The sequence below is a fragment of the Apodemus sylvaticus genome, chromosome 8 (assembly GCF_947179515.1).
Source record: "Apodemus sylvaticus chromosome 8, mApoSyl1.1, whole genome shotgun sequence".
NCBI classification, from domain to species: Eukaryota; Metazoa; Chordata; class Mammalia; order Rodentia; family Muridae; genus Apodemus; species Apodemus sylvaticus.
The window spans coordinates 37,407,004-37,419,872 of record NC_067479.1 but is presented as its reverse complement, the minus strand read 5'-3'; the positions used below and the strand labels follow the sequence as shown (position 1 = coordinate 37,419,872).

The 12,869-nt window shown below is 34.2% G+C and overlaps 1 non-coding gene across 1 annotated transcript; it reads left to right on the top strand.

Moving 5' to 3' along the window:
- Nucleotides 1-1,428: 1,428 nt before the first annotated feature.
- LOC127691810 (U6 spliceosomal RNA) lies at nt 1,429-1,535 on the top strand. Its single transcript, XR_007979383.1, has one exon. It is a non-coding gene; the product is annotated as a U6 spliceosomal RNA (small nuclear RNA).
- Nucleotides 1,536-12,869: the final 11,334 nt, after the last annotated feature.

Here is a 12,869-nt window from a genome sequence, read left to right as displayed (position 1 = left end):
CATAGGCACTGACTATCTTAATCTAATAATTAGACTAACATCTTCTTTAGATAATTGAGTTCTATTGCATGTATGAGAGATACTAATTTTCAAAGGATCACTGGGCTACGCTCTCAGACTGAACTGAGAACTATAGCAAAGTTTTACCCTCTTTGCTATAACTGGCTTACTTGATACATCCACCAATTATTTTGAAAAGTTATTTTATGATGTTTTTTATTATATTTCTATAAAATTGTCATAAAATTGCTACCTCAAGAGCACAGTATATGGGCTAACATAAATCATCATAGTGTCTGGGCCACAGTCACTCAGATTGATTCCAGAAATATATTTATTTCTTTGCTAAGCAAGTTGTTTCTTTTATGGAAACTATATGAGCATGCAAACACCTCAACATTCACATGTATGGATATAATTTTAAAATAACAAAATACCAAAATCATATAAATAACTCAAATAATTCAATATCAATTCACAAATAACTGATCTTAAGATGAACAATATAATATAGTAGACATTCTGGATAATAGTTTAAGAAACAGAAGATGATCTATCATATATAGTCATAGACAACAGGGTTCTAAATATGAAAATATAATATTTTTTCTGAAAAAGAATATTAAATATTGAACAACAGCTATACTCTATGAATAATTCAAGGTAGGTAAATAAGGAAAAAAACAGAATTATATAATTTAAAGGAAACATATACATACAGGTAAAGGAATTTTAAAAATCTGATTGTTAATGTTAAAAAAGAAACAAAAGGCATGCACGATGGAACATGATTTTATACAGTTCTTAGGAGACAGAAATGTGCATAATCTTTTAAGTTTAAGGTCAGCTTGGTGTTTTTGAAGTCTTTATTCTTTTTTACTTAGTCACTTTACATTCCTCTCACTGTCCTTCTCCCTTTATTACATCCTCCTACAATTCCCTCCCCCATTTTCTCTTCCCCTTCTCCTCTGAACAAGGGGGGCAGGCCCTGGGTATTTCCCAACCCTGGTCCACCAAGTCTCTCAAGGCTAGGCAAATCTTTTCCCACTGAGAACACACATGCAACCCAACTAGAATAACATATTCCATGTACAGGCAAGAGCTTTTGGGATAGCACTAGCTCCAGTTGTTCAGGACCAAACTGCATATCTCTTAGACATGAGCATAAAGGCCGAGGTCTAGCCTGTATGTGTTCTTTGATTCGTGGTTCACACTTTAAGAGCACCAAGGATCAATGTCAGTAGAAGTCCTATAGCGAAAACAGAGATGGATAGAGGACTCTGAGGAAGAAGAAGCAGATGATGAGCAGGAAGAGAAGGAGGAAGAGGAAGAGAGGGAGATGATAATGACTAGGAGAAGGAAGAGAGGAGGAAGAGGATGAGGAGGCAGTAGAGGAGGAGGAAATATCACCTTAGGAGAAAGAGAGTTGTTCTCACTTCTGAAGCACATATACTAAAATTGGAGCAATACAGAGAAGATTAGCATGGCCCCTGAGCAAGGATGACACTCAAATTCGTGAAGTGTTCCATATTTTTTTTAAAAAAAGGAGGAGAATTAAATTATGTGATATGTTATTGTGTTTAGTTTTAACTCAATAACATTGAAAAGGTTTCAATAGTTATGTAAGGAACAAAGAAGAATATTAAACATGTAAGCACATTATCCAAAGAAAAATAATAAACATTATGTAGTGAAAATCAATTACTATTGATTCATTCTATGCATGACAATATTTAGAAAATCATTAAAAGTAAAGGGGACAACAGTGTTGAAAGTTAGTTAACATGAGATTTTGGAACAGAGTGACAGAGGATGTAGCAATAATTAATTCTTCAATAGTGTTAGCATGAAACACATAGTTGGAAGCCTCATTGGCAGAGTGTTGTAGAAAGGACCAAGTATCTGTTGTTCTGAATCCAGAGGAACCGGGCATCAATGAAACATTTTTTTAGATTCTTGGGCCAAGGACATAGCATAGGAAATAAATAGAATAATTAAGGGAGATCTATTAAATCTAATTCATTTCTATTTCTAATGTCACACCAATACATTATGAGTTAAAAAAAATTGAAGTGGTGGTTACCAGGGTGAAATATATATATATTTGAATGAATATTTATATTCATTCATACAAAAACTATATTCCAGAAATTGGTGTCCTTGCTAGAATAATGGGAAAAAAGAATAAATAAGGATATGCATGCAACTGTAATTTAAACACATTGTTTATAGTACTCTTCCTCATTAGGACATAGGCTATAGCTTTCCATACATTATGAGTAGGACATAGATAATCAAGTCACTTTTTATAGAGTACATAGTTATAACAAGAAGGTATATTTGATATTTATGAAAAATTTTTTGGGACTTTGGCAACATTTTTATTCTTAAAATGTGGTTATTTCTAAGTAAACTAATTATTCATTAAGCGGATACTACTCAGTGTTTTAACCCTAAATTAGATTTTGGTTTAATGAAAATATATTTAGTCATACTTTATGGTATATGTCTATAATTTATTCAATAATCTGGGATTCTAAGAAAGGAAAATCTAGAGTTCAAGGACATCTTGAACTGTTACATATGAAGTTATCACTCAGTCATAAAAACAGAAAATGTCTATATTTAAACTATTAACACTAAGCTAATGAAATACATATTACTTTTACAATCTGAAAATATCTTTAAGAATAATATTATTATGAAGAAGATACGAAACATATAATTTTAAGACGAATGACAACAATGGTTAAAATATTAAACATTTTCTAGAATGCACAGAGAAAATTAAAAGATATTTCCTAGACCTGCAGTAGAGTAGCTAATTTAATATCCATACAACTGAAAAGAAAACTGTCAAAAGGGTAATTTTCATGCAATAACTCTATAAAAGTTATCATGAAAGAAAAAAATATTAGTACTGTCAGAGCTAGTGCCCAGCAGTAATTTTGAATTAATTACAAAAAATGATGTAACAATTGTAGAGCCTTCGGCAGCTAAACTGGATATATTTAGGCAAAAGTAGAACATCAAGTAATTTTAAAAAATGCAAAGTATACTAAATTGATGACTGAAAGGAAGAAAACTTAATAGAAAGCCAATTAAACTAGACCCCTACAGATTTCAACTCTCATCAATTTGAAAAATCTCATCTGAAAACAATGCAAACACTTATCTATATAGTTTGACATTCACAAACACACAAAATACATAAAACTTGTGTACAAAAGCATATTCGTGAGCTTTATAAATTTATGAGTTTGATTTTATGTAAATTATTTGTCTACATAATTTTTATAAAATATAATATCAATTTTATAAGATGCAAAAATATTGATGTTTTTTATTTTTAATAGAATACAAATTAATGAAAGTATAGAAACTCTTAAAAGACATGTAAAAACAAGTCAAGGAATGAGAACTATTCTTCACTGCTCACTGCGTGTGTTATTCTCTTGAGAAGAGATTTTAAAGATTATCATACCAAGTCCAAAGTTTACAGACCTTGTTTCTTATTCAAGGCACATTTTAAAATTACAGTTGTAAGTTAATGGAAACATTATCTTGCTGTTAATTTGTTGTTTTGTTGAAGTTGTTGTTTGTTTTTAAAATTCATATATTTAAAAATGACATTATTTATTATTAGTATTAGTATTATACAGTCCAATCGTTAACCCCCTCCTGGTCCATCCTCTGACTGTTACTTCTCATATTCCTTCTACCCCATCTCCAAGGAGATGTTTTCACTCTCCCACCTTCATCCTCATCTCTGTCGCATGAGACATATCCACTCCCTGAGGCCTCAAGTCTCTTGAGGGTTAGGTACATCTTCTCTCACTGAAGTCAGACCAGACAGTCCTTTGCTGTATATGTGTCTGGGCCTCATATCAGCTGGTATATGCTGCCTGGCTGGTGGCTCACTGTCTGAGAGATCTCGGGGTCCAGGTTAATTGAGACTGCTGGTCTTCCTATGAGGTCACCCTCCTCCTCTGCTTCTTTCAGTATTTCCCTAATTCATTCACAGGTGTCCCAGGATTCTGTCCATTGGTTTGATGTAAGTATGTGCATCTGACTCTTTCAGCTACTTGTTAGGTCTCTCAGAGGGCGGCCATGCTAGGCTCCTATCTGTAAATACACCATAGCATCAGTAATAGCATCAAGACTTGGAGCTTTTCCCTGAGATGGATCCTAATTTGGGCTGGTCACCGAACCTTTTCTCCTCAGTCTCATCTCCATTTTTCCCTGCAGTTCTTTTAGATGTGAACAATACTGGATCAGAATTTTGACTGTGGAATGGCAAATCTATCCCTCCACTTGATGCCCTCTTTCTACTAGAGGTGGAACTGCTAGGGGAATCAACATCCCTGACCTCAAACTATACTGATAGTGATAAAAACAAAAACAAAACTGCATGTTTTTGGTACAGAGACAGACACATTGATCAGTGGAATAGAATTGAAATCCCAGAAATAAAACCAAACTCTTAAGACACTTCATTTTTCACAAATAAGCCAAAAATTTACAATAAAAAATATCATCTTCAGTAAATGGTACTGGTCTTACTGGCAGCCAGTATATAGAAAAATGAAAACAGATCCTTATTTGTCGCCTTGTACAAAGCTCAATTCAAAATGGATCAAGGACCTCAACATAAAACCAGATACATGGAATCTAGCAGAAAGTAGAAAAGAACCTTAAACTCAATTGAATTGGGGTGGAGGGATTTCCTAAATAGAAATCCAATGGCTCATGCTCTGAGATCAAGAATGGATAAATGGAACACATTATTTTTAAAACTTACTTGAGGGTATTAAAATAACCTAATATATATATAAAAGAATGAAATAATGTCTTTTATCTCAAGTTGCTCAAATTATGCTACATAAATTGCAATGCATACTTTAGTGTAATTTTTCAATTTATATTTATTCATTAATTCACTGTTCTATAAAAGAAATGCCATGTTGGCTGGAATGCTTTAATTTGTAATTTGCTATTAATTTTTTTATAAATTTTAAATTACACTGATAGGATTAGAGATGAGGAGGACACAACATTTGTCCCAACACCAGAAGTTACTTGGATCACAGGGATCCAGGCACACAGAAACTCCACCAGAGCAGTAGCACAGGTTCCTTCCAGTCTGACTGTTCCAGTGCCCTGATCTGACCATGGGCACAACTTCTGCAGCCAGTTCCACAACTCCCAGAAGAAGCTCCACTCCTAGATGCTTTTACATGCCCAGGAACACAGAATCACAGGATCACAGATCACAAGGTCACAGGATCACAGGATCACAGGATCACAGGACCCCAGGAGCTTGGTTACACCAGGATGACAGAGTCCTGGAGGCAACTTGACTCCCAGGAGCTTGAACACACCTAGGATTTCAGGATTGCAGGATCCCAGCATCACAAGATCACAGAGACAGCTTGACTTTAAGGAGTTCTGACAGAGTCAGGATCACAGGAAGGACAGGTTCTAGTCAGATATAGTGAGGTTAGGTAGCTCTAGAGATAACCAGATGGTGAGAGGCAAGCTTAAGAACATAATCAACAGAAACCAAGGTTACTTCCCAGCATCAATACCCAATTCTTTCACCATAGCAAGTCCTGGATACAGCATCACACTGGACAAGCAAGATCCAGGTCTAAAATCACTATTCATGATGATGATAGAGGACTTTAAGAAGGACATAAATAACTCTGTTTAAGAAATACAGGAGAACACAGGTAAATAAACAGCTAGAATCCCTTAAAGAGGAAACAAAAAAATCCTTGAAAGAATTACAGGAAAACACAATCAAACAGGTGAAGGAAATGAACAAGACTATGCAGGTTCTAAAAATAGAACCAGAAACATTAAAGAAATCACAAAGGAAGACAAACCTGGAGTTAGCAAACCAAGGAAACAGATCAGGAGCCATAGATGCAAACATCACCAACCGAATACAAGCATACAAGAGAGAATATCAGGTGCAGAAGATACATAGAAAACACTGACACAATAGTCAAAGAAAAGGCAATCGGCAAAAAGCTCCTAACCCAAAGCATCCAAGAAATAAAAGAAACAATGAAAAGACCAAACCTTAGGATAATAGGTATAGAAGAGAGTGAAGATTCCCAACTTAAAGGGCCAGTGAATATCTTCAACAAAATTATAGAAGAAAACTTCCCTAACCTCAAGAAAGAGATGCCCATAAACATACAAGAAGGCTACAGAACTCAAAATAGACTGAACCACAAAAGAAATTCCCCATCACATAATAATCAAAAGAACAAATCTACTAAACTATTGAACTGTAAAATAATAAAATAATATTGAAAGCAGTAATGGAAAAAGATCAGGTAACTTATAGAGGCAGGCCTATCAGAATTACACCAGGCTTCTGGGCAGATGTCATATAGATCCTAAGAAAAAGCAAATGCCAGCCCAGGCTACTATAGTCAGCAAAACTCTCAATTACCACAGATGGAGAAAACAAGAAAGTATTTCATTACTAAACCAAATTTACACAATATCTTTCCACAAATCCAGCCTCACAAAGGAAAATAGATGGAAAGCACCAACATAAGAAGAGAAACTACACCCTAGAAAAAGCAAGAAAGCAGTCTTTCAGCAAATCAATACAAGCATAATTCCAACTCTAACAAAACAAATAAACAAACAAAAGCAAAAACAGAAAGTAACAGTTACTTTTACTCAATATCTTTTAATATGAAATTTATTATTACCAACATATCCTAATGGATTAAAATTCATACATTGAGGAATTAGAAATTCCAATTTTTGTTGGCTGTCACCCATTGATCTCTCTAATTTGGAAGCTGGAGAAATATGCCCAATACTGTACAATCCATATACACTTTCTGCTTGTTTGTAAGTGAAAGTGTCATACTGTGTACCACATAATGGTCTTGAAATCATGCTTCTCCTATCTTAGCCTCACTATTAGTAGGATTGTTTATTTGATGTTTTTACATTATACTATGTTTTCAGAACAGCTTACATATTTCAAAATTTTGCAGCAAAAAAAATAGACAATTAATTTCAGAGGTGGCTTATAAGAGAACAACAAAGAATGAGACTGAATCTTTTGCTTAATATTTATAATTATTGTATCAATTTTGAGCAAGATGACCTTATTAGTTACTCTTTTTCTGAGATGAATTCTTTTAAAAATCATCATAGCCAAAAGCCAAAAAAAAAAAAAAAATCATCATAGCCAATGAACCAGAATCTTACCCTGACCTAATGTCTGTAGCACCCTCCAAACAAAACCATTGTTTGTTGAAACAGTTGACAAATGGCTTTATGGAAAGACCATCTTAATACTCACACCATTTCTTAAATGAATGTAACCTGTTTCCTTTGGGCTGAGAATGATGACAATCACTCAAGTCAAATAGCTTTGACCATCACAGGAAATCTGTATCCTAATAATTGTGTCTACAATTCATTCCTTGGTACAGAAGAACTGTCAACTTGTAGTTTAGTTACTATGGAGGTAAAATCCTTGGTCCAGCAGAATTGTCAACTCTTAGACTATCTTATCACCAAAGGAGGTAAAATCCCTTGGTGATATAAAGGACATTGAAGTACAGCCTTATTACAATGAACTCCAATGTCTAAAAATTGTTCTTATTTTGGGTTTCTACCACAGTAAGAGCCAAGATTTTAAGCTCTATTAAAAACAAAACAAACAAATAAAAAGACTTTATCTTTTTATGTTCATTTAATAACATGTACATCATTGTTATGATTGGTATAAAATATATATTGTGTTGAATATGATAATAGAAATTATAAATAAAAAAATTTTAAATTACAATCTTTCCTTCAGTTTTGTATTGATTCTTACTTCTTCAGGATTAGTCATAATTTTTCCATATGACCTGTTAAATTATGTATATTGCCTTGAGTTTGTACATTCAATTTGAATAAATTATAGTGATAATGGTTAAAAGTAATGGGAATACTTCCATCAGTTAAGGAAATTTCTTGCAAATAATGATAGTTTGACTTCCTCCTTTCCAATTTGTATCCCTTTGACCTCCTTATGTTGTCGAATTGCCCGAGCTAGTACCTCAAGTACAATATTGAAAAGATAAGCAGAAAGGGGGCAGCCTTGTCTGGTCCCTGATTTCAGTGGGATTGCTTCAAGTTTCTCTCCGTTTAGTTTGATGCTGGCTACCGGTTTGCTGTATATTGCTTTTACTATGTTTAGGTATGGGCCTTGAATTCCTGTTCTCTCCAAGACTTTAAGCATGAAAGGATGCTGAATTTTGTCAAATGCTTTTTCAGCATCCAATGAAATGACCATGTGGTTTTGTTCTTTGAGTTTGTTTATGTAGTGGATTGTATTGATGGATTTCCGTATATTGAACCAACGCTGCATTCCCGGGATAAAGCCTACTTGATCATGGTGGATGATCGTTTTGATGTGTTCTTGGATTCGGTTGGCAAGAATTTTATTGAGTATTTTTGCATCGATGTTCATAAGGGAAATTGGTCTGAAGTTCTCTTTCTTTGTTGGATCTTTGTGTGGCTTTGGTATCAGCGTAATTGTGGCTTCGTAGAAGGAATTGGGTAGTGTTCCTTCTGTTTCTATTTTGTGGAATAGTTTGAAGAGTATTGGTGTTAACTCTTCTTTGAAGGTCTGGTAGAATTCTGCACTGAAACCATCTGGTCCTGTGCTTTTTTTTGGTTGGAAGACTTTCTATGACTCCTTCTATTTCTTTAGACATGATCGTCTACCTAAGTGACCCAAAGAACTCCACTAGAGAGCTCCTACAGCTGATAAACAACTTCAGCAAAGTGGCAGGTTATAAAATCAACTCAAGCAAATCAGTGGCCTTCCTATACTCAAAGGATAAGCAGGCTGAGAAAGAAATTAGGGAAATGACCCCCTTCACAATAGCCACAAACAGTATAAAGTATCTTGGGGTGACTCTTACCAAACATGCGAAAGATCTGTATGACAAGAACTTCAAGACTCTGAAGAAGGAAATGGAAGAAGACCTCAAAAAATGGGAAAACCTCCCATGCTCATAGATCGGTAGAATCAATATAGTTAAAATGGCCATTTTGCCTAAAGCACTATACAGATTCAATGCAATACCCATCAAAATCCCAACTCAATTCTTCACAGAGTTAGAAAGAGCAATTATCAAATTCATCTGGCACAACAAAAAACCCAGGATAGCTAAAACTATTCTCAGCAACAAAAGAAAATCTGGGGGAATCAGTATCCCTGACCTCAAGCAATACTACAGAGCAATAGTGTTAAAAACTGCATGGTATTGGTACAGTGACAGGCAGGAGGATCAATGGAACAGGATTGAAGATCCAGAAATGAACCCACACACCTATGGCCACTTGATCCTCGACAAAGAGGCTGAAAACATCCAATGGAAAAAAGATAGCCTTTTCAACAAATGGTGCTGGTTCAACTGGAGGTCAGCATGCAGAAGAATGCGAATTGATCCATCCTTGTCTCCTTGTACTAAGCTCAAATCCAAATGGATCAAGGACCTCCACATAAAGCCAGACACTCTGAAGCTAATAGAAAAGAAACTGGGGAAGACCCTTGAGGACATCGGTACAGGAAGAAAGTTTCTGAACAGAACACCAATAGCGTATGCTCTAAGAGCAAGAATTGACAAATGGGACCTCATAAGGTTACAGAGTTTCTGTAAGGCAAAGGACACCATCAAGAGGACAGATAGGCAACCAACAAATTGGGAAAAGATCTTCACCAATCCTACATCAGATAGAGGGCTAATATCCAATATATATAAAGAACTCAAGAAGTTAGACTCCAGAAAACTGAACAACCCTATTAAAAATGTGGTACAGAGTTAAACAAAGAATTCTCACCTGAAGAACTTCGGATGGCGGAGAAGCATCTTAAAAAATGCTCAACTTCATTAGTCATTAGGGAAATGCAAATCAAAACAACCCTAAGATTTCATCTTACACCAGTCAGAATGGCTAAGATTAAAAATTCTGGAGACAGCAGGTGTTGGAGAGGGTGCAGAGAAAGAGGAACACTCCTCCACTGCTGGTGGGGTTGCAAATTGGTACAACCACTCTGGAAAGCAGTCTGGCGGTTCCTCCGAAAACTGGGCACCTCACTTCCAGAAGATCCTGCTATACCACTCCTGGGCATATACCCAGAGGATTCCCCACCATGTAATAAGGATACATGCTCTACTATGTTCATAGCAGCCCTATTTATAATTGCCAGATGCTGGAAAGAACCCAGGTATCCCTCAACAGAAGAGTGGATACAAAAAATGTGGTATATCTACACAATGGAGTACTATTCAGCCATTAGAAACAATGAATTCATGAACTTCTTAGGCAAATGGATGGAGCTAGAGAACATCATACTAAGTGAGGTAACCCAGACTCAAAAGGTGAATCATGGTATGCACTCACTAATAAGTGGTTATTAACCTAGAAAACTGGAATACCCAAAACATAATCCACACATCAAATGAGATACAAGAAGAAAGCAGGAGTGGTCCCTGGTTCTGGAAAGACTCAGTGAAACAGTATTTGGCAAAACCAGAACGGGGAACTGGGAAGGGGTGGGAGGGAGGACAGGGGAAGAGAAGGGGACTTACGGGACTTTCGGGGAGTGGGGGGGGGGCTAGAAAAGGGGAAATCATTTGAAATGTAAATAAATTATATCGAATAAAAAAAAGAATGAAAAAAAATAAAAAAAAAAAAGGAAATTTCTTATTTAAGGTTTATATTTGCCAGAAATTTATTTTAGGCATCAATTATCTTTTGTTGAAGATATGAGTGTACTATTCTTAATTGAAATTTTACTAAAGTATATTCAAAATCTTCGAAAAGTTTTGCATCAGCAGGCCATAAAGTAATGTGACTTCTGACACACTATTATGAACAATATAACACATTCTTTATCTTCATCCATTTGTAGATGACTTTTAGATGATATCATTTTATAAAATGTATATTATAAGTAATTAAGAGGCTAAATTCACTTACTAAAATTGACTCTAAAATATTTATTAATATTTAAAAAAATTTATATAAAAAAGATTGAAGTTCCTTTTGTACTTTCTGAATTTTATATCAAACAAGCAACCAGATAAGTAGTTTTTTTCAGGTTTCTCTTGTATATTATATAAGTAATTAAGAGGCTAAATTCACTTACTAAAATTGACTCTAAAATATTTATTAATATTTAAAAAAATTTATATAAAAAAGATTGAAGTTCCTTTTGTACTTTCTGAATTTTATATCAAACAAGCAACCAGATGAGTAGATTTTTTTCAGGTTTCTCTTGGGTTTAAAATGATAATTCATTAATGATATTAAAATGATTATTTATTGTTAGAAATTTTTTAATTTAGTATTATGGTTTCAATATGAAATATAGATGCTCAAGCCAAGTGCATTGACTTACAAATTGATGATGATTGTACAGGTGATGAACTCTTCTTCTGTGATCTTCTTCTACATATGTTCTTCTCCCTTTTTTTTTACAATGTTAACCCTGCATCTCTCCTTTCTGCCCACCATGTTGCAGAACAGAAACTCAGTCTATATCCTGAGGATTTCTATTGCCTCAGAAGCAAAATACCCAATCAACCTTGGGGTGAAACTTTAGACACTATGAGTTAAAATGAACTTTACCTCTTTTAAATAATTTGTGTTTGATATTTTGCGACAAGAATGAAAATGCAAACACAAATGAACAGATAATTCTTCTGTCTCTTCTGGCTAGAAATGAAGAAATATTCATGAGAATTTTATGTATAATATTGAAATGACAAAATATGTTGTGCTTTTTAAGACTTGTGTGGCTAGCATTTTTACATTTAACATTTGTGTAACTCATCACATATGCCTTGATAGGTATGCAGAAGTCAGAAGAAAACATGAGGCAGTACATTATTCCTTTCTAAAACAAGTGTATAGGAAATTAAACTAAGGCCTCAGTCTTGGCAGTAAGCATGTTTCCTAAGGAGCCATCTCACCTGAAAAATTTATAATATTCTTTGTGGGATCAAGAAGAATTAAATTGATCAAATAACTAATTGGGTTTTAAATAATATGCAAATATCTCATTTGTTTGCTTTCACAGAAAAGTAGAATTCAACAATTAGATAATATTACTGAATTGAAGCAATTGTACAGAGATACTTTTTTCATCAGAATCTGATATTGAACTATAAATTCTAGATGTCTATTTTGGCCTGCTTACAGTTCTTAGGCCCAGACCACAATGGTTTTTGTATTTTTGCTAGACAAGCTTTTAATGAATCCTTTGTGTGGAAATGTAAGGTTCAAAGCCAGGCTAATGTGTCATAAAAATGAATGGAAAGAATAAGGCCAATGAGAACAAGGGAAGAAGTTAAGTGGATTTGCACTGTTTTCAGATTACACTGAGAAAAACAGTTCAGATTATCCATGGGCATGGTTAAGGAAATAAATTTTGCTGCTTAAAATACGATTTTTTATTTTAAAAGATTATTACTATGTTTTATATATAGAATTATGGGTAAGACTCATAATTTTTTAAACCTTACTGGTGTAAATTATTGATGAATTGCTTAAGGAAACTACATTAATGTTCAGAATATAGTATTTAACTCAAAAATAAATTGGTAAAGTATTTTCAAATCCATGAATATTATAATCATTACTTAATTGTACAATTGGCATGTCTTATGCAATTTTAGAATAGCATTTATAAATCATCTATGGAGTATACATATTATATGTTGTTTGGATAATGCTAGTAGTAAGTAATACATTATAGTGCTAAATCCCATGCTGTCCATTAGTTATATATTATTACATGTCCATAAGTAATACATTATAGTGCT